This window comes from Lepidochelys kempii, chromosome 14 (genome assembly GCF_965140285.1).
Source record: "Lepidochelys kempii isolate rLepKem1 chromosome 14, rLepKem1.hap1, whole genome shotgun sequence".
In the NCBI taxonomy this organism is placed as follows: Eukaryota; Metazoa; Chordata; order Testudines; family Cheloniidae; genus Lepidochelys; species Lepidochelys kempii.
In genome coordinates this window covers 13,448,687-13,471,191 of record NC_136393.1, presented here as the reverse complement: position 1 = coordinate 13,471,191, position 22,505 = coordinate 13,448,687, and the positions used below count along the sequence as shown (strand labels likewise).

The 22,505-nt window shown below is 46.8% G+C and overlaps 1 protein-coding gene across 1 annotated transcript in view; it reads left to right on the top strand.

The window, feature by feature from the left end:
* Positions 1 to 22,505, top strand: part of CACNA1G (calcium voltage-gated channel subunit alpha1 G) — a 285,440-nt gene that overhangs the window by 104,805 nt on the left and 158,130 nt on the right. The gene's annotated exons all lie outside the window — the stretch shown is intronic.

Here is a 22,505-nt window from a genome sequence, read left to right as displayed (position 1 = left end):
TGGAGTTAGTGGGGTTGCATCTAGTTAACTCGCAGCAGGATATGGCTCTATTTACAAGTCTGGTTCTTGGTTCCAGACTAAGGAGCAGGAGGTTCACAAGGGACAATGCTCAAGTTGGGCAACTGCTGCCAAAACGTTCCATGAATATTTGTTTAAACAAATTTGCATCAGCCCCACTGGAGCTCTTTGTGTGTTCGCTCTCCAGGAACTTTCATGCAATCAAACTTTATTGGCATATTTGCTCATGCAATCCTTATGTTAAGATTGCATGCTTGAATCCGTCTGGAAACCTGAGTCTACTAGTGACACTCATCCAGTCAAGGAACAGAAATGAGACCACATGATTTATAAGGCCCAATCACAACTATGCAATACAGCTTGAATAACAAGTGGTAGACTAAACAAAATATATAAAAGCTTGCCTTGATTATTGTGACTGGCTGAGCTCCATTCAGCGCAGAACCAGAGGGATAGGGACAACGATAGTTTGTGCCTCTCCCCTGCTGAGCCTGAGCTGATTTGGCCCCTCAGCTAACACTGGAGCAGCCACAGGGCTGCTATAATTCATGCTGGTTGATTAGAGCTGTGAAGGGCCACTGCTCCAGCTGGGGATTGCCAAAGGACCACAGTGCCCTTTCCTTGAATATACCCCTGACATGCCTTCTGCCTGGGAGCTGCTGGGGTGGGTGGGTGATGCCCCCAAACTGAGTTATTCTGAGTTGGATGCTTAAGCCAGTTTTTTGGCCCTTTTGCACTGCCAGATTGGTGCAAAAGGGCCATAGCAGCGACCAGCATCGGACCATATATCTTCATATTATTTTGAATGACAGTTAAATCTATCACCGTTGAGACCTATTTGCCTGGATTCAGCGAAAAGATAAAGAAGTGAAATTTGCCAAGTAAATGATGATTTACAAATGATTCACCCAGGTCTAGATTCCACCTGAGGGGGCATTTCCCATTGCTAACTCGACAGGGTTATATCTTGGAGTAAACATGTGGAGGCGCATCTTCTAGTTGTAAGCTGAGGGGCAGAGTCTAAGGGTCCATTACACCCGGCCAGTTCTAATCCAAGGGGCTGTACCACAGGTTACACCTGGGCGTATAAATTCTGACAGTGCATCTTCCCTGGAAGAATCCAAGGGGGTGAATGAAGCTTGCAAACTAAACTCCAAAGCAAGGCAGCCGTGGCAGAGATATTAAGTCCCAGCAAATGCTGAGAGCAAAAAAGATGGAAACGTAGACGCCTGATTTCACTTTCAAAAGAGCACAGTTAAAAAAAAAAATCCAATTAAATGTCCCAGATTGTGATAGGAATCCTATAACCCTTCAACTGGGCTTTACATTAAGAGCCTTTCCCTGCATTTGGACTCACGCAGTCAGAGGCAAAGCTGAAAAGGGGGTTATTATTTCCATCTGTGAGGCAGATTAATTTTGAAGGACTTTTAACTTTCCTCTCGAATGGCCTGAATTAATGTTTTAGGATTTGAGTCATTTTTCCCCCCCCTTCTCAAAGGCCGAACCTTGGAAGTTCCATTATGCTCTTGTCAAGGGGGCTATTTCTGGAATTGATGATATGAATGAGGCCTAAAACTCCATTCTCATTAACGGCTGCAGCTTATCGTAGTGTCACTCCTAAGCTGGGGGATCTCACTGACACTGCAGAGAAAGGCTGTCATTTCAACCCAATTTTCCCATCACATTGGCACAAAAATTCCAGGCCCCAGAAGCACTGTCTGTGTGCTGGTCTGTAAGCTGCAATTCTACAGAGCAGAGCTCTAGCTGAGCACAAAGGAAATGACTGCAGCTCCTAGTACTGGGAATTCAGGGACAGACATGGTACCCAATCCTCTAGAGTGCAAGGCTTGGCAAAGGACCTGCATGACTAGGACTTCAGGAAAGATGCAGGAAGCCCTCCTCGCCCAGGCATCAAGGAATGGCTTCATGCCTGGAGCGTCCGGAGGGATTTGGGCTTGGCTCCTTTCCCCAAAACATAAGGAATAGCATGGAGCAGAGGTGTCAAACACCCAATGCATGGGCTAGATCCAGCCTGTTTGATGGGTTTATGTGGCCCCCGAGGCACATTATGATTCTGCTGACTCTGAGGTTTCATTTCAGAATAAAAGTCAGTTTTAGCCTTCTTGGTTCCAAAGATAATCTTGCAGTTGTGACCCTGAGTGTAAAGCAATTCCTGAGTCTGCAGACAGCCTGAAACCATGACTATGGGGAGTATGAACTCCCTCTTCCTCTGCCACTGTCCCCGTTAATCTCATTACGGAGTTAACGGTATAGCCTAACGCTGACACTTTAAATGTCCAAACTAACTATTTGATGGCTATCCTTCATATGATGGGTTGCGAAAAGGGGTAAAAAGTGACGTTTCTGAGGGGGGATTGAGAGTTTCTGAAGGGAAGGAAATGCAGACAAAAGAAAAGAGGAGAGAGACAAAAGAGGAAGAGAAACAGAGAACGCAGAATGGAGACAGAAAAGCAACAAAAGGTAAAAATAGCACTGATCCTAAAGGTGAGCATATTTTCTTTACTAAGCCATGCTGGATGTCACAATAAGTGACTCAGCAACGATAACCCTAAAGGGTTAGCTAATACATAAGGGCCATATTCTACCCTTGATATTTGTGCAAATTGACATCAGTGGAAGTGTATGTAGCCTTGTGTTGATATCCTGACCCACGGACAATAGGTAAAAATAGAATTTCTCCCACTCCCTAGGCTGAGTTTGGCACTCAGGCCCTGGAGCCTTCCCTAGAGCACAATCCTGGACTCTGAATTCAGGGTGTAACCTGGAGCCCTAGTCACCTATCCTGGCAGGAAATAACACAGAGTCCCCTCCACTCTTAGAGTGCAGATAACAGATGGCGCCCCACTTCGTTTGGCCTTAGGAAACAGCCTGGGGCCCATTTCTCCCCATTGGTACCCCGTACACTCTCAGTACAGAACATGGAAGCCTGTTCTGTTGTTCTCCCAAGGTTTTGAGCTGGAGCCTTTTAATGTTAAAGGGCTTCCCCGGCCCTGTTAGTGGTAGAACTCATACTGCGCCATGAGGTGAACCTGAAGTGTGAGTCTCGTAGGTTTTGGGAGAAATGTGTTCTGGGCCCGATTTTTTTTTCCCTGGCTCCTAGCATATGATGTAACTGCCAGTTTTCTTCATGGGCAGGACCAAGAAATGAGCCTTAGGAAACATTTTAAACTCTCAGAATGCCTGTCAATGACTTTTTCTGGTTAAAAAAAAACAACACAAAACCCTGTGACTCATTTCCCACATCCAGTTGCAAACTTCACACCTTATTCTCCCCATCGGATTGGCTCTGGAGTCGGAAGTTACACCAACCCCATGCTGGTGACGTCTGTTTGGGAGCATTCAGGAGGAAATAAGGGCAGCAGTAGGGTATTCTCAGTGCTGGTGAACGTTGAGCCACATCGCCGTTCATTGCCTTTGAGTTGTTGAGGGAATGGATGTAGCTGGCGGATTGAGACTGATGTTCAGGCCGTCCCACAATCCTTTTGTTGGTGCTGCTTTGCGCAACAGCTTTTCATTTAATTCAGTCACTGGTGAATTTAATCCAAACCTCTGCCACCAAATCAGATTAAACATATTACAGTGTCCACCTGTTTTGATCATCTTAAGTGGTATGAGGCTGGATAATTAAATCGTGGGTTCTTGCTTCTTAACTATGAAAGGTCAGCTTCTGCTACCCATAGGAAAGTGAGTAGCATCCTACTCAGAGCTAGAGCTGGCTGTAATTTCTTTTGACAAACTGGTCTTCTTGTTGGTGAAAAATGGTCTTTTTTCAGAAACAAACGTTTTCATGGTGAGTTGAATTTTTTTTCACATTTTTAAATTTTTTTCAAGCTTTTTTGTGATTTTTTTAATTGAAATTTCAGAGTAACAGCTGTGTTAGTCTGTATTCGCAAAAAGAAAAGGAGTACTTATGGCACCTTAGAGACTAACCAATTTATTTGAGCATAAGCTTTCGTGAGCTACAGCTCACTTCATCGGATGCATACTGTGGAAAGTTTAGAAGATCTTATTATATACACACAAAGCATGAAAAAATACCTCCTCCCATCCCACTCTCCTGCTGGTAATAGCTTATCTAAAGTGATCACTCTCCTTACAATGTGTCTGATAATCAAGGTGGGCCATTTCCAACACAAATCCTGGTTTTCTCACACCCCCCCCCCACACAAACTCACTCTCCTGCTGGTAATAGCTTATCCAAAGCGACCACTCTCCTTACATTGTGTATGATAATCAAGGTGGGCCATTTCCAGTACAAATCCAGGGTTTAACAAGAACGTTGGGGGGGAGGGGGTAGGAAAAAACAAGGGGAAATAGGCTACCTTGCATAATGAATAAGCCACTCCCAGTCTCTATTCAAGCCTAAGTTAATTGTATCCAATTTGCAAATTAATTCCAATTCAGCAGTTTCTCGCTGGAGTCTGGATTTGAAGTTTTTTTGTTGTAAAATAGCGACTTTCATGTCTGTAATCACGTGATTTTAGTGAAAGTCGCTATTTTACAACAAAAAAACTTCAAATCCAGACTCCAGCGAGAAACTGCTGAATTGGAATTAATTTGCAAATTGGATACAATTAACTTAGGCTTGAATAGAGACTGGGAGTGGCTTAGTCATTATGCAAGGTAGCCTATTTCCCCTTGTTTTTTCCTACACCCTCTCCCCCTGACGTTCTTGTTAAACCCTGGATTTGTGCTGGAAATGGCCCACCTTGATTATCATACACAATGTAAGGAGAGTGGTCGCTTTGGATAAGCTATTACCAGCAGGAGAGTGAGTTTGTGTGTGGGGGTGTGTGTGAGAAAACCTGGATTTTTGTTGGAAATGGCCCACCTTGATTATCATACACTTTGTAAGGAGAGTGGTCACTTTAGATAAGCTATTACCAGCAGGAGAGTGGGATGGGAGGAGGTATTTTTTCATGCTTTGTGTGTATATAATAAGATCTTCTAAACTTTCCACAGTATGCATCCGATGAAGTGAGCTGTAGCTCACAAAAGCTTATGCTCAGATAAATTGGTTAGTCTCTAAGGTGCCACAAGTACTCCTTTTCTTTTTTTTAATTGAAATTATTATTGGAAATCTGAAAGGCATTATAAGAAACGTTGGATGAACAAAAACCAGGTTTTTGATTTAAAAGAAATCTATAAGCATTCCTATAATAACGTTGATACATGCTCAATAAAACTGTGGATACAGGGTTTTTTTAAACTGCAGATGGGTTCTTTTTGAACCGTGCGACAAGGAAATAAATAGCTTTGCCATTTAGAATTATTTACTTATTTATTGGACAGTGTCTTTGTCATTTTCTGATCAGAGCAGCCCAGTGAAGTCCAAGGGACCCCTGGCAGAGTGAGAGACTGTTCAACGTGAATAAGACTGGAAGTACTGGTCCTGGAAGAAGGAACCAAAATGCTCATTGAGAGAGGGAAGACAAGTGATGGGAGAGTGCCCAAGATAATAAAAACGGAAGTTCTGGTGTTCGGATTGCATGGTGCAAAATGTGATTTGCCTCCATTAGTGGGTCTATGGATAACAAGGTCAACTGCTTATTTCTAGAACTGGGTGAATAATGGGGAAACAAAGCAAAACCAAACCAAAGCAAACCAAACCCCTCAAGTCATGACTATTCATTTACATTTTAAAATGAATTTGTTTCCCCCACATTTGCGCCCATTTTTGTCTTCGCTTTCCATGATTGAGTTTCACCAGATGCACTAACATGTTTAGAACTAAGAACTCCTTCTGCAATGGGAGTTTCTAGTGTTTCATTTGCATTCTACATTGCTAATGAAATGTGAGCACGTTGCAAGGTAGTTGCTCAAGACTGCTTGACAAGACTTATGCAAGACATTGGACTCCAGAGCTAGCATTTTCCAAAGGGGCCCCTGAAGTTTGAGTGTCCAACTTGAGACACCTTTGGCCTGATTTCCAGAGGGGCCGAGCATCTGAAGCTCCTATTGGGTGTGTCTGCACTTTGAACTGGTGGTGCAAGTCCTAGCTCTAGGTGACATACTCCCACGAGCCCTCATTAAGCTAAAAATAGAATGTAACTGCAGAGGCCTTGGTCACATCAAGTACATATACCTGTCCGAGACCTCAGACTTGTACTTAGAGCTTACACCGCCATGGCTACACTTCTATTTTCAGCTTACAACTAGCTCGATGAGAGCTCGTGCAAGTATTTCTCCTCAAGCTGGGAATCACACCCACAGCTGGAAGGGCAGACGTTATAGACTCATAGATGCATAGACTTTAAGGTCAGAAGGGACCATTATGATCATCTAGTCTGACCTCCTGCACAACGCAGGCCACAGAATCTCACCCACCCACTCCTGTAATAAACCCCTAACCTATGTCTGAGCTATTGAAGTCCTCAAATCATGGTTTAAAGACTTCAAGGTGCAGAGAATCCTCCAGCAAGAGACCCGTGCCCCACGCTGCAGAGGAAGGCAAAAAACCCCCAGGGCCTCTGCCAATCTGCCCTGAAGGAAAATTCCTTCCCAACCCCAACTATGGCGATCAGCTAAACCCTGAGCATATGGGCAAGACTCACCACCCAAGAAAGAATTCTCTGTAGTAACTCAGATCCCACCCATCTAACATCCCATCATAGGCCATTGGGCATCTTTACCGCTAATAGTCAAAGATCAATTAAATGCCAAAATTAGGCTATCCCATCATACCATCCCCGCCATAAACTTATCAAGCTTAGTCTTGAAGACAGATATGTCTTTTGCCTCCACTGCTCCCCTTGGAAGGCTGTTCCACAACTTCACTCCCCTGATGGGGTCTTCAAAGCAATAGCCAGACTGATTCAGACCGGTGCCCATCTGGTCCTATCTCCTGTTTCTGACAGTGACCAAAACCAGATGAGTCAAAGGAAGATACAAGAAACCTAGCTCAGCAGCTCTGAAAATCAGTACACTGATGTCTCTAGCTGAGCATCCCAATGTTAGGGTCCTGAATATAGTAAACATTTGTGTAAATTTATTCCTAGTTTCTTAAAGAGGCAGTGCACATACCTAACATGCCATCCCTTCCAGAGCTCCAGATTGGAGTTCTTGAGGGAAACCTTGATAACCCTTTGGGGGCTTTAGGAGCTGGAACTAGGGGTGCTGCTGCACCCCCGGCTTGAAGTGGTTTCCATCATATACAGGGTTTACAGTTTGATTCAATGGCTCTCAGCACCCCCGCTATACAAATTGTTCCAGCACTTCTGGGTGGGAATGTTGGGTAGAGCGGGTCTGTTGTCTGGAGTCCTGTCTCTCTAACTTCCTGCCAGAAGCCTTTTCCAGTCCCTATGCCATAGCCATTCCATTGACTTCCCTTCTAATCTACACCACGGAAAGATGAGACTCGGACCCACAGGTGTGAGACAGGCACTCAGAGGGTGCGTTTGTTGCAGGGTGTAGATTCGGGGGAAGCAGGACTATTTATTTTACAAAGCAGTAGCCGTGCTTGATGCTGCCCAAAGCACATAGGAAGTCACGGTCCCCGCCCCGGGGAGATTACAGTGGCCAGATTTCATTAGTTCACTCTGGCTGCTTTGTGCAGCTCCAGCAATACAAAGCAGCTGTGAACCCACTTTACCCAGCCCGTCCAACTGGGTTTATGGCTGCTTTGCATTGCTGGAGCAGCACAAAGCAGCCAGAGCATACCTGTGAATCTAGCCCTAACTACTGGTACCCTTTGCTGAGTCTGTCAGTTAGGAACTGGAGAAATCTCTCCCTTTGCTCCCCAACCCCCATGCCACCACAGCAGTGAGAAAAATTCAATAAAGCACTTTCTGCTCTTGCTAATTGAAGAGTTTTCCTTTGTCAGCCACTCAGCTCAAACAACTGGAGGTACAAAGCAGTAGCCATCAGCACTTTGTGCATTTCCGAAAATCCCATTAGCAGAAGAAAGAGCTTGAAGTTTCCTTGGGCTGGAGGGGCGGGGGACTTCAGCTTCATCAGCTGTGCATTAGCATCTCACCCAGAGCACAACTCACTCCCGTCACCTGCCTCCTCCGTGGGAATATTTAATCAGGATGAAGTGTTATACTAGACTGAAATTTATTTGCTTCAGAGAGCAATATGCTGATAAAAGGGGCTGCAGATAAAATTAGAAAATAAAAATGCCAGCAGCCAATAAAATCTTGTCCCACTCTGATTTTCTTTTTCTCCGGGAGGAATGTTTGTTACTGCAAAATGGCACACGGTGACAGGGATTTCTAATGCTTCATAGAAATGGCACAACAAAGAGACCCCGTCTGTTTGGGTGGCGGGCAGATAAATTACTGCCGGAAGCAGGGTGGCTGGCCCCAGTAAATGAAGCAGGTCCAGTGCTCCTCTGCCAGTGTAGGTGCGCCGATTTGGCCAATTAAGAGGGTGAGGCAGCACCTGGTGGCTAAAAACGCTCAGGAAGCAGCACCAGGAGGAGGTAAAGCTGCCATAGGGAAGATCCTGTGGTTGCAGGAGCTTGGAAGTCAGTGCCTACTGTCTAGCCAAAAAGCGCCTGAGTGATGGTGAACTGAGATCCTGCACTGGGGAAGAAGGCTAGGGAGCCCCACCAAGGCAGGAGACAGGCAGATATGGGAGGGCCAATGTGGGTAAAGACTAAATATATTGGTTCCTGGACAGGGAGTCTTTGATTATGGCCTGGACTGTGAGGGGGAGTGGTTGGGCAGCCCAGAGGGGGCACGCAGGAGGTGGCTGTCCTGGCACTGGCTTTGCAGGAGGAATGGGAAGGAAACATGAAGCCTTGTTTGTGGGAATGTTTTGGGCTCTGAGCATTGGGAACAGATGGGTTCAGGCCTATGCAGTGTGAGAGTCTGGATATGGGGTGAGTCAGGCCCATGGGTTGGGGGGGGTGTTTGTGTTCAAGTCTGTGTGGCTGGGGGCCCATGGCTGGGGGCTCAAGGGGGGAGGGGGATGCAGTCTGAGGTATGCATGGTCTCAGGATTGTAGAGTGTATCAATCAGGCCTCTGGGGAATTGTTACTATGTGCTTCTACAGTAATTGGTCTGCAATCATAGAGACCTGGAGTATGGCTGGGCCTGCATGAGTGCCCATGATTAGGGGGAGAAGGGCATATGCAGCCTACTTCACCTAGTGCCCCTCTGCAGGGGGGGAGCTGTAACAGTCCTTACGCTTTCCGGGTGCACTAATCGGTCTGCTAGCAATGTGAGCTGACTTGGAGATCTGTGCCCTATGTCCTCTGCATTACCAGCAGACCTGGGGGGTACATGCTGTAGCCACATGCAGGATGGCATAGAGGAATTTGGCCTGACTGTGATGCATCAGCTGGGATTCTTCCTAGGGGGGAACTGGCCTGAGAAGCAGGGTTAGAATTCCGGATTTCCTGGCATGCAGTCCGGTGCTCAGACCGCTAGACCTCACTGCCTCACCTCTCCAGGCACATGTGTGTGTATTTGTTTATAAAGCAGTTTTCTTGCCCAGGCGTGGAAGGTGTAATGGAAGGGCCAATTGTTATAACAACTCCATTCAGGGTCTAATGAGCTGCTGCCCTCCCTTGTCTGCAGTGTTAGGAGGGGTTAATTAGTGTTGGTAATACTAGTAAAGTGGGAGCCATTTCTCAGCAACACAGGAAGGTTAGTGGGAATTCCCCATATGGTGAGTGTGGCTCTTATCTGAGCTGGCTTCCCTGTCTCGCTGCCAGCTGGCTGTTAAAAAGACAAAAGGGTGGAAAAAACACAATTATTGGTTCTTACTTCAAATCCCGGTGAGGTGCCTCTGCTCCTCCGTTCAACGGCTCTCAGCTGTGCTGTGCAGTTGTCACCAGACAAAGGCAGATGGTGACATTTTGACAGGGCTGGCCTTACCATGAGGGGAACTGAGGTGGCTGCCTCAGGTGCCAGACTGGGGGGGCACCACTAGGACCCAGAGTGTAGAAAATTGTGTCTGCTGCTGGTGCGTATGTATTCTCTCTGCTCTAGAGGCACAGAGATGGTGGAGTGCTGTGCGGGAGGAAGGAGAGCACAAGACACATAACAGGCAGGCAGGAGAAAAGATGAGAGGTGATAACAGAAAGCAGCAGAAGCTGCAGGGAGAGAGAGGAGGAGGAGCCTCTTATATACCTGTCTAGCACCCCGGGAGCCTGGACTGATTAACACTGGCTTCTCAGGGAGCTTCCTATTTCCTGCTGCTTCCCTGAACCTGCTTGAGGAGCACAGGCAGTCAACTGAAGTAGTAGGAGCCAGTTAGGCCCTTAAAACACTGATATCTTCCCTCCCTCAGGCCCTGCTACCAGCCTGCTTATTTGTCCCCTTCAACTGAGTGTTGAGAGCCTCTATAGCTGGCACAGAACAGCAGTCATGAGTGAAAGAAGAAAACACCCCTCTGGGGCAACATTCAGAAAAAGAAAGAAAGCAAAGGAAGCTTTTCTATCTAAGCAGGAAGGAGCTCTCCTGAGATACATAGACACAAATGTTCATGGTGAGCCTTCCAGCCCCAGTTAGGAGTGAGTCGTGAAGAGATGCCTGATCTTCCAGTTAGTCAGAGTGTAGGTGACCGGGCAGCTACTGTAGTATCCATATCTCCATCTCAAATGGATGTAACCATGCATGTTGCTGAAGAAAAGTGTACATCAGAGAAGAGTGTGGTGGAGGCACAAGAAACAGACGGTGCTGAGTTTAGTTCCTTGAGTCTAGATGATACAGGACTGTGGACCCACTTGAGCAGTAGCCTGAGAGACTTCCTTGTACTGCATGGGCCACCGCAAGTGAAAAACTTCATGTTCCCCAGAGACAATGAAAATAGAAGTTTCCATCCAACACATTACTGGTGGGAAATCCCCAATGGTGACAAAGTGGAGAAGCCATGACTTATGGCTCAAAACCCCAGAATGCTGCATACTATTTTTATTGCAAACGCTTCCAGTCTAATGTTCCAGCCACATTGGGTTCTGCAGGAACAAAGGACTGGAAAAATCTGGCTAGAAATCTGGCATGCCATGAGAAGGCAGCAAATCACCAGAGAGCATTCTATAGGTGGAAAGAGCTTGAGATGAGACTAAGGTTAAAGGCCGCCATAGATGATCAGCATGAGGAGAAGACTGCATCAGGGTGTCTCTACTGGCAAAATGTTCTGAAAAGGCTCATTGCCATTGTGAAAATGCTTGCTACCGAAAACCTAGCACTGCGTGGCACTTCAGATCAGCTGTATGTGCCAAACAATGGAAACTTCCTTAACATTGTGGAGCTGATGGCTGAGTTTGATGCTGAACTCCAAAAGCATCTAAGAAGAGTCACCACCCAAGAAATGTACACGCACCACTACCTTGGAAAAACAATTCAAAATGAGATCATACAGTTACTGGCAACAAAAGTCAAACAGAAGATTGTGACAGATCTAAAGTCAGCAAGATATGACTCTGTTATTCTGGACTACACACCTGACATCAGCCAGACGAAACAAATGACTTTAACGGTGCATTTTGTAACAACAACAGAACCTAGTGAGAATGTCCCTGCAATGGTGCCTGTCAGAGAGCATTTTCTAGAATTTATCGACATTGATGATACAACAGGAGCTGGTATGACAAAAGTGCTTCTTAAAAAGCTGGAAGATACGGGAATTGCGACAGCTGACCTGATAGATAATGGTGCCAACATGAGAGGAAAGAACAGAGGAGTGCAGACACGGATCCGAGAGTTAAACCCTCGAGCTTTTTTTATTTGTCCCATGCAGTTCTCATTCATTGAACTTGGTGGTCCGTGATGCAGCATCAGCTTCTAGTGAGGCTGCTGAATTTTGTAATGTAATTCAAAGCATCTATGCATATTTCTCTGCATCAACTCATTGATGGCAAATTTTGAAGCAACATCTGGAAACATCCTCTCTGACTCTGAAACCACTGAGTGCCACACGACGGGAAAGTCGAGTGGAGGCAATAAAGCCTATCAAAAACCAAACTGGGAAGATAGATGATGCCATAGTTGCCATTATGGAGGATAATGCTTATGACAGGAACTGTTCATGGGAGAACAGTGGTAGAGGGAAATGAAATCACCAGAAACATACATAACTTCAAATTTCTGTGTGGCTTAGTGTTGTGGCATGACGTACTGTTTGAAATAAATGTTGTAAGCAAGAGACTCCAAGGTGTTGACCTTAATATATCTGGAGCAATGGAATAACTGGACAAAGCAAAGTCATACCAACAGTCTTACCATTTAGATGAGGGATTTCACAACGTTCTGAAGAGTGCATGGAAGTTGGCAGAGGAACTTCACACTGAAGCTATTTTCCCGCCCATTCAAGAATACCAAGAGTCACTGAAGAAGAAGACATTTTGATTACGAGGCATGGGATAATCCCATAAGAGACCCCAAACAACAATTCAAAGTTGAATTCTTTAACCAGATGCTAGATTGTGCAATACAGTCAGTTGAAGAACGTTTCATGCAGCTCAAGGAACACAGCAGTATATCTGGGATGTTGTATCATATTCCAAAACTCCTCACTATACCTGAAGAAGACCTACACCAGCAATGCAGGGCACTAGAGACAGTGTTGACACGTAACATGGGCAATATTGATGTGAGTGATTTAGGTGATGAACTGAAAGCCCTTTCAATATACATTTCAGCAGGATCAACTCCAAAGGCTGTTCTGGAATATATGTGCACAAATAAGATGACCACCCTCTTTCCAAATGCTTTTGTTGCTCTGCACATACTTCTAACAGTTCCTGTAACAGTTGACAGTGGAAGAACGCAGCTTCTCCAAGCTGAAGTTAGTAAAAACACATCTATGCTCCACAATGACACGGGAGAGGCTGGTCGACCTTGCAACCATCTCAATAGAGCATGAGCTGGCCCAGACTGTGGACCTTCAGGAAACAGTTAAAATCTTTGCAACCAAGAAGGCACGGAAAGCACCACTTTGATTTTTCAAACAGATAAAAATGCCAGTGTTTACTACGCAAACAAGAAAAGTTACATTTGCTGTTCAGGCGTTTGAAAGTTAAGTGTTACTTAAATTTTTTGAACATGTCATTTTAAGTTGTTAGTTCTCCTTTATTGGGGTAGGTAGCAGAGCAGTACCATGAGAGGAATAGAACAGGAAGAAGGCAGAATTGAGACCTTTCAAAGTTTTGGCCCAAGTGAGGGGGTATGGGGGCGTCATTTGAGCTCCCCGCCTCAGGTGCCAAAAAGTTGTGGGCTGGCCCTGCATTTTGAGATGCTGCTGAGGACCCTGGGGGACAGGGGAAAGGTGAGAACTGAGTCAGGCTCTTTGCTCTTGCCACCCTGTTTTGTCCAGTACCACCAGCAGCATGCCAAGCTCTCTGCCCTAAGGAATAATTCTCTGGTCCTTCTCGGCTCTGTCGGAGGATAAAGGGCAGTGAGCAGTGGTGACTATCCTCGGTGGCCTCATGGCTGCTGTGGCAGCAAGGGGTGAGTGAGCCTCTTATGGTCTGGAAGTTCCCTTGGATTTGGATAACCTGGTAACAGCTGACTTTGTACCTATGAGTAACTGCTTATTGCTCTCTGGTGGTCAGCCCGGAGAGATGGCATGAACCTGTCAGCAGCAAAGGGAGCGCTACCTAAGCTCAAGTAGTAAAGATCTGTGGTGTTGAAGCTGAAGGAGCAGGGTTCTGGTCTGCTCTTTCCCACCCCAGCTTTGTGCGTGTGATTGATTTAATACCTGGCTCTGTTATTGAACATGGGTTCCTTACAATGTCCCCCCTGAGAAAAGGACCCCCAGCTTTCTGGATGATCGCCCAAACTGTTTGAAGTTTTCTGGTTTGGTAAAACAGGGTGGAGAACTACGCAATCCAGCTCCCTCCCTCATGGGCTCTCTGGAGCACTGAGCTTCTTTTCAGGCTGGGAATGGGGTAAAGGTTTTTATTTTTATCCTGGCAGTTCCGCTTCCAATGCGGGTTAGAACCAAGATGAGCCACAGCCCATGAAAATAAACACACTTTGGTAGGATATTTGGGGTGAAATTCAGGAAGCAGGAGAGAGGTTCTGTCCTGGGATGTATGAACACCACACACGTCAGGAGAGGGTCATGGGGATGCTGGGGGGCCTGTGGCACCTGAAGCAGGTGTCAGGCTTTGAAGGAAAAGCTAAAAAAGAGAGAGACCAGCTCAGTTATGGCCTGAGTGGGGTGAAGAGCAGGACTATGCGGGAGAAGGCTGGCTGGGGCCAGGACCTAGGGAAGACTGGTGCCAGCAGGGCCTCCCTAAGGGACTGGAAGAATATGGGAGATTTGGACTTTGAGTACCTCAGAAGTGGGTAGAACTTTTACATGACCAAGCCAGAGGGCTATTGATCTAGAAGGCCCTGGAGACTGGATGGAGAATCTGAAGACCTGGAGAGAAACAGAGGCAGAGTCACTGATCCATGCTATAAGTGGGTGTGCTGGGAGGGCAGGTGGCCAAAGGTTCCTTGTGTAACATGACAAATGCTAGTTGTGTCACTTCCCACGTTACCGGATAGGCATGGGGTAAGAAGCTGAAGAGGGAGAAGCAGCTGCCAGACAGGTGGCTTGAGGCATCCTGAGAGCACAGATGCAGACGGGGAACATCATCATTCTCCGCACCACTTGTGCACCTCAGCAGGAGGAGACACAATTTGACCCGCAATTGTAAATAAAATACAGTAAAATGTCTCCCTCTCTGGGTTTTATCCCTCCCCGCCTGGCACAGCTGCGGTAGCATGGCAGAGTGACTGCTGTTCCATCACTTCCCTGGCCTTTGCCTCCGCACCATGATCTCACTGATGCCAGGAGTCTCGCATTTGGTGCGGGTCCTGGCTCTGTAGCATCCACCTTGCCTGTCTCTTGCACAAAGGCCCAAGGCCAGTTTCTGGTCTGTTTAACAACCCTATTGAAATCCATGTGCAGCTGAGAGCAGAGTTTGGCTGTCTGTGTTCGTTTCTCCTAAGGGTGAGATTAGGTGCACACGCTAAATGCTCTGTGTGCAGCGGGGTCTGGTGTCTGAAATGACTACAGCAGACTGTTACCCTCTGGTCTCCATTAGACCTGGTGATCTTTCACAGCCAGCAGATTTGCTGTTTGTCATTTGATCGTAACTTACCCAATGGATCTAGTAATGAGCATTAATACATGGGCAGCACCATGGAACAGCTTGTCTAGTTGTAGGGTCCTGCTCGGGCCTGGCTCTCCTCTCAATTGCTTGGAAGGCTGGTCTAGTGGTTGAGCTGCTAGGCTGGCACTCTGGAGACCCTGGTCTGACTTTCCTGCTCTACCAGAGACCACCTGTGTGACCTTGGGCAAGTCACTTTGTCTGGGTCTCATTTCCCCATATGTAGAAGTGCCCAATCTCACTGGGGTGTTGTGAGAATAAACACATTAAAGAGTGAGGTGCTCAGATACTGTAACAATGGAGCCATCTGTGTATCTTGGCTGGCTAGGACCTTGCGATAACGCCATTAACTGCTGTGTGTTTATTCCAGATTCTCACCCAGGTAAGTGAGAGGAGACACGGGCCTGTTATGAGTGTGACGGCTTGTGTTGGGGCAGATGAAGGCAGGATATTTGAGATTCAGGCCCCTGGATCTGAGCCCACCTAGCTGGAGCAGTATGTCTGAGTCAGCATCAGGAAGCCGCAAACTGGGCTCCTTCACTTGGGAGAAGATTAAGGACTTAGTAGTGGGCTGCAGTCATGAGTTGATCTGGTGGGGGACCTGAGGAAGTTTAGCCCTCCTGGGGATTGAGTTGGGAGGAAGGATCTGCCTGCGGGAAGTGGGTGCTGGCTATACCTTTAATGTACTGGTGCCCTGGGCCTGACACCTGAGATTCAATGTGTGTCTGTCTGTGTTTTGAAAGTGGGCATGTATGAGCCAGGAGCGGCTCTGAGTTGTCCCACCTCCTAATCAGTCTTCACTGAGTTCAAATACTTCCTATAAATGACACCCATGCCCAGGAGTTTTCTGAGATAACAGCATTTCATCCCAGCTGTGGAGCCCTGGAAAAGACTTGAATCCCAGCACTACCTGGATAGACCGCCTGTCAGCTTTCCCTTCTGTGCAACACTCTGCGTAACTTCTGTAATCCCCTGTGACCTGCTTAGCAACCTCACAATGGGCTCAGCTCAGCGGAGCGCTCAGACAGGGATTCCATCCTTGCATCAGGCGTGAAAACAAAAAAAAGCAAGTAAGCCACCCTGACAAAAGACACATTTATTCCCTCATGGACAGATGAGCGATTGCTTGGGAGGAGCCCTTGCAAATCCATGGGGGGTGGGGTTTAAAAGGGAAAAGGTATCCCTTTTTTTTCAACCCCCTCCCCCACTACTACAAAATTTTAAAAGAAAATGTGCTGGGAGAAAATGAATGCAAAGAATATTCCCCACTCTTCACCCTTCTTGGGACAATAAGATAACCCTTTCGCTGCCTTGTCTCTCAGCAGCTGTCAATATCTGAACACAGCCTTCCATGTTCCCACATCAGCAGGGGGAACGGGGAAAGGAGGAGCTGGATTGGTCAGGGGAAAGCTCCCTGGGTTTTTTAATTATTTATTTTCACATTCCAAATATAAGCTGCATTCCGAATATGTGCCAGGCTTGTGAACTTCAATCCAGTTGACAGGAATTGAAAATAAGGGACAAAATAAAGCTCTCTTGCCCACCTGTTGACACCTCCTTCAGCTCCTGGCCTTTGCACATCCCTGTTGGGTGGAGTCACGTGCCTTGCTTTGCAAGTCCCTCGGTGTGACTCTACAGCAGCCCTGTGTTCACGGAACTCCAGTTACTACCGTGTAACCTTCCCTTGGGAGCAGCCCCCTGGTGGGCCTTTGGCCCAACTCATGGAATGCACATTCAGCGGTGGTACCTGCCTGCTGTGCCTTGAGAAGGTGAGAATTGTCCTTGCTCTGGAGCACTTGCTGCCACCCTCCTCCATCACAGGCTCAGGGCTGGCCTTGTCTTTCCTTGGCCCAAACCTTTCTGATTCTCACTTTCTGGGGACTTACGCTGGCATGAGAGGTGGTGGTGGGGAGGACACGCGCTGCCAAGTTCTTTAGTTGTAGGTTCTTTAAACAGTTGTTGGTCTTGGTGCTTTAGCACTTTTACTGGAGAAGGAAAGGACAGCAATGCTTGGTGTCCTGCTATCCTCACTTCTGTCTTCCTGCAGTCCGCAGCCACTTGGCCTGTTGCATTGGATGCTCAGTGGGTAATGACAACGAGCTTTCACGTGGCTTTGAGAAGGCAGCATCTCAGCTCCCCAGGTGTGGCTGTTCCAGTCCAGGCTATTTTACGTGAATAACCTGAGCTTATGGAGTGGATACCACTGGCCAGATATTGATATACTGCTTGAGGTGCTGGCTTCCGTAGGGGGCATGGGGCTTTTCTTCCCCTCTGCTTTCCTTTTGGTTTCCACCAATATAATTCCTTCGCTGTGCTGTGATTCTTCGACTAAACAGATTTTACGTTTTAATCAGATTTACATGTCAAATCCCCACGTGTTCCCCACTCAGGAATCCGTCCCTGTGCGTGACACTCATGATGGGAAGGCAGCTTGGGTAAAGTGCTTTGACATGACACAGCAAGGGGAGTAGTTGTGTATGGTGAAAATTTGGTAGCTCTGCTTGTGACCTTGCCATGGTCTTAATAGGAGGACCCAGCCGGCTGTTATGCAGGCAGGAGGGGCCCAGCTCTATATGGCCTGGTCATCAGAGAGAGGTTTGAGCTCTTAGTTTAACCTACGTAGCAGGCTTCCTTGCAGAACCTACAGCTTTAAGCAGCCCCCTTGGGGCGGTACTAAAAAGTAACACACTGTTTTAGACCCCACCGCCATAGACTGAATGGGACTATGTAGCAAGCCATAACTGTAACCAACATGTTGGCTAAAGCTACAGTCCTGTAGTCACTGTTCATTACCCCTGTGATGTGAGAGAGGATCCAAATAGTTTTCCAGGGAGTGTACAGTTAGTATACACAAATATCATTCCTTGAAGAATTGCCTGCATTAGTCAATGTCGCTGTGTTGTCTACCTTCCTACTGGAAGGGGAATTCCAGGCAGTGAGGTCCAGTTGCTGAGCCCATGCCCAGTCCCTCCATTGTAATATAAGGGATTAAATGAAGGCTAGATTCTGGTTTCCTTAGTCACATTGAATAACTTCTTATTCCATGAGTAGCTCCACTGACTTACTGGGATTTCTCATGGAGAAAAGTGCTACTCAGGGAGAGTAAGGGGATTGGAATCTGGTCCCAAATACTTTGCTTATGGTGTGATAAGTTGCGCAAGGCTTACATTAAGTATGAGACCTAATAACACTAGATACCTCTCCACGCTCTGGGGGGGACTGTAAGCAGTGCAGGCAGCTTCCAGCTGTAGTTACCTGTACTGCATTACTCCCGTGATATCTCTCTGGAGGTGCACAGTTCCCATACTGGCCAGGCCAAGTTCCATCTGTGTTGCAGCACCGACAAGCTTTTTTAATACTGCTTGGTCTGTGGTGTCTGCTGCTATTCTGCCCTGAGGCTTCCCCCTCTCTGTCCATTTTGAAGCCATCACAATTTTCCACACTCTGTTGTTGTTTATCAGCTGAGGAAGAGGAAATCTGCAGGGTGTAGGAAGCGGCTGGCAAATTCAGGCTGGACAGAGAAAAGGGAAAATATTCTTGGTAACTCATTGGTATTTGTATTGCAGCAGTGTCCACTGAACTCGGGGCGCTGTTGTGCAAGGTGCTGCCCATAGACCTAATAAGAGACAGTCCCTGTCCCAAAGTGCTTACAGTGTAAATACACAAAGTAGTAATGTCCCATTTTGCAGATGGGGGAGCCGAGGCACAGAGATTAAATAATGTTCCCAAGGTCAGACAGGAAGTCTGTGGCAGAGCCAGGAATTGAACCCAAATCTCCTGAGTCCCCTATCCAGTGCCTTAACTACCCAGCTGTCCATCCTCTGGTATCTTTAGGGGAGGTCATGTGACAAGGCCATTGTTTTCCCTCCTACCCCACCCACAATGGTATTGTGGGGATAGTGAGTGCCCTTCCTCCTTCACACTGCAGCAAGGAGCCACACTCGCTGCTGCTGCCAGGCATCTACAATAGACACACACCCCACTGGCCCTGGCAAGTGGGCATTAGGGAACCCTGGGGCTCCAACCTCTGCGGAAGAAACAACCTGGAAATGGCACAAAGCAGGAGAGGGCACATGCTGCAGCAATCACCTCTCTGCATGAAAGGAGCCTTTGCGCTCTGCCAGCCGAGGAACCAGATGATACCATGTACATGCACCAAGGAACTTCTAGCAAAAGTAGCACCACCTTCTACCTCCCAATTTCCACTGACAATAGACAGCGCGAGGAGAATTACACCTGCCTTTGGCATTTTCCATGGTCCCAGAAGAATTTACAAGACACAGGGCCTGCTCATGGAAGCTTTCGTCTGTCTGCTCTTATATCACTAAGAAGGTTAATTCTAAGTGCTCTTGGTTCGGCGCTGAATATTTTGCACAGCTCTTGTCTGACACACGCATTCTGTTGCTGATCTGGGATCTTAAACAGTCTTTTTTTTATTCTTTATTTTCTTTAAGGCTTTGCAGTTCATCACTGGCAGAGTTGTGGAAGTCACTGGCTCCACAGATGGATGCTGGCCAACCCAATCAAATACAGGGAACATCCTCTGCCATCTCTCAGAGTTCTGCCTCTCCTTTGCTAGGCCGTGTATGCGTGCCCCCATCGGACTATATTTGGGATAAATATTCCAGGCTGTAACTGCAACCTGACAGTTGGAATTTCTGTTTCAATACCATGTAAACACTTTTTCAGAATAAAAGATCCAGCTAAACAAATCCTGACTCCTCTGCATGTGATTAAACAGGAATCTATGTAGGAAAGTCCACAAGAGAGGAATGCCCCAAGGTCCCTGGCCCAGCACTTACTGAGACACCTGTCAGGTCGGCTTAATCTCTAACCTTTTAAGGTGAATAACAATATAGTATGGGCTCCCAAACTTCGTCCAGTTCGGACTGCGTTGGAAGTGTTTTGAGTTCCCAAAGGCCAGGCTTCCATTGTATAAAACGGAGTGGATGGAAGCCGCTGTCGTCTTTGAGACTACTGCAATGCATCATCTTGATCTGATTGAGTGGATCAAGTAGCAGAGTGCGTGCTGGGATCTGTCGTCTCCATGGATTATGTCTCTGGGTCTGAAATGAGGGCGGCCCCTGGTTGCATTGATGAGCTTTTTCCTCTGCTGCTCCATAGGTAGGACCTGTAGAAAGCTACATCATTGTACAGTAGCATCCTGATTATTCTAATGTCAGATAATCAGGGGAAACCCAGATGTAGCTGAGGAGAGGAGCGGTCTAACCAGATGGTGTCTCCCAAGTCAAGCTGCCTGACCACAACAGAAGAGCTACTTTAGGCATAAGCAACAAAGCCTATCACAGTCATCCCTGGGACCTTCAGCACCAAAAAGTCTGACCTCTTACTCCTTCAGCTAAAGGAGCATCTCCTTCAGCTGTCTGTGGGTAGCAGGCTTTATTCTTGTTGGAGCCAGCCACTAGAGGGAGACAGGATTGAATGGGCTCAGCCTGGGTATTACATGCAAGGGCTTCTGCACAGAAATCTGTGCTTCGTTAGTTTTTCTTCCCCTAGCTCCTCTCCCCCTCTCTTTGGCTGGCCTTTTGGGCATCTTCTCTGTCTGTCTTCCTCTTCAGCTGACTGCCCAGCAGCCTTTGGGGCACATGTCCCACTGCTGCTCCATTGTTTCACTTAACTGGGGTTTGGCTTACAGAGTTTTTACTGCCCATGGAAAAGCTCTCTGTGGCCAAGCCTGTGTTCTATAGCTCTGCTGTCTGCTCAGCCTGCGCCGAAGCTGTTTAGTCACTTCAGAGCCATGCTGGGACCCCAGTGGTAAACACTGCAAAGATCCTTCAGTGCAGCTATATGATAAGCCCCACCAGAGAGAGATTTGTTATTTAGTGCCATACTAAGGAACGGTTACGGTCAGACACCTCAAGAATGTGCCAGAGCCAAACAAAAGGCCACACAGCTGCCAAGCTGTGACAAGGGATGCAAGTGAGATCTCGAAACGTTCTGGATGCAAGGTTAAGTGTCTCGATCAGACACGTCCCTCTTTCTCTTGTGGCTGGAGATCGAGGCTTTAAAAATGTCCTTCAAATGAAGCTGAAGCCAAACACAAGGTTGAGGCAGGTGAGCCTGGTGCTCGGTTGAGTGGTAAAGCTAAAGTGCATTGAATTGGTCCCTTTCTTTAACATCTTTATGTCCACAGTAGCCTTGAAATCACTGGAAATGTCCACTAGAGGGACACAGAGAAATTCCTTTCGCTCAATACCAGGTTTGAAACTTCCTTATGTGGCTTTGTTGCTGCTCCAGTTGGCCTGTCCTAGAAAGTAACAGCTTTCAAAATCTCTCCCAATGCAGCTCAGATATTTAAAACTCTTCTAAAATGTGGCCATCTGGGGGGTGGATTTGGTTGACTCCCACTCTCCTTCTAGGCAGTTGGTTTATGTTCCAGCCAGTGCTGATTTGGACTAGGAATGGAAAGTGCAATCCCTTACTTACTCCAGTGTCTCTCTATAAAACGCTAGGAATGGAAACTGATTGTGCCCAGATACCATTTTGGTACTTGCATAACAAAACGATGGCAAATTTTCCCATGGTAGCTTTGGTGGGATATGGCTAGCATGGAAGACGCTATACAAAATAAAGTTGCATGGTATTAGATTGTGTGTCGATATGACGGACTACAAAATTAAAGGCAAATTACCTAAACTTTTATAAAAACATGAAGTATAGGATTCCTGTAAAAAGCTAGGTAGGAATCTAGGCTACAATTCAGCAAGTGCTCAAATATGTGCATTACATTACATGTGGTAATAATCCCATTGACTTCAGTGGGGACTATTCAGATGCTTTAAATTTGGCACTTGCTTATGTACCGTGCTGGCTCAGGGCCCTGGGGAAGAAGGTTGAAAGAAGGCATATTTAAAAAAAGATTTTTCAGAGCTCTAATGTCCAAGGAAAAACCCACGTTGCCAACTGTGACTTCAAAATAACTGAAGAACTCACCCTCCATAGAATCTATGCCAGGTTTCACATGAGACCCAATGCCTGTTAGAACAGAACCTTGGGGAATTTTGGGGAGTTCTGCAGGGACTCCCAGCCAGTGCTGATGTGTTCAGTAGCACTGAGAGGTTTTTCCTTGATGGCGATGCTCTCATGAGAAGTCCTTAGTCTAATTTGAATAGTCTCTCCCCAGCCAGAAGTTTGTGTCATGCAGAAGTAATTGTACCAGCTGGTCAGTTCTAGTGGAGATTGCAGTCAGGAAGGGAATGGCCATCTTTAAGGGGACCAGGCTTGGGGAGTCTGACAAAAAAAGGCCTGCTTGTAATAAGTCTGGTCAATCTGCTATTCCTTCCTTCCTCATTACCTTGGTGCTCTGCCTTCCTTCTATCCATGAGCAAACATCATGTGTCTAGTTCTAGTGAAACCTTCCCAGCTTGTGTCTTAAAAGGGCTGTTGATTT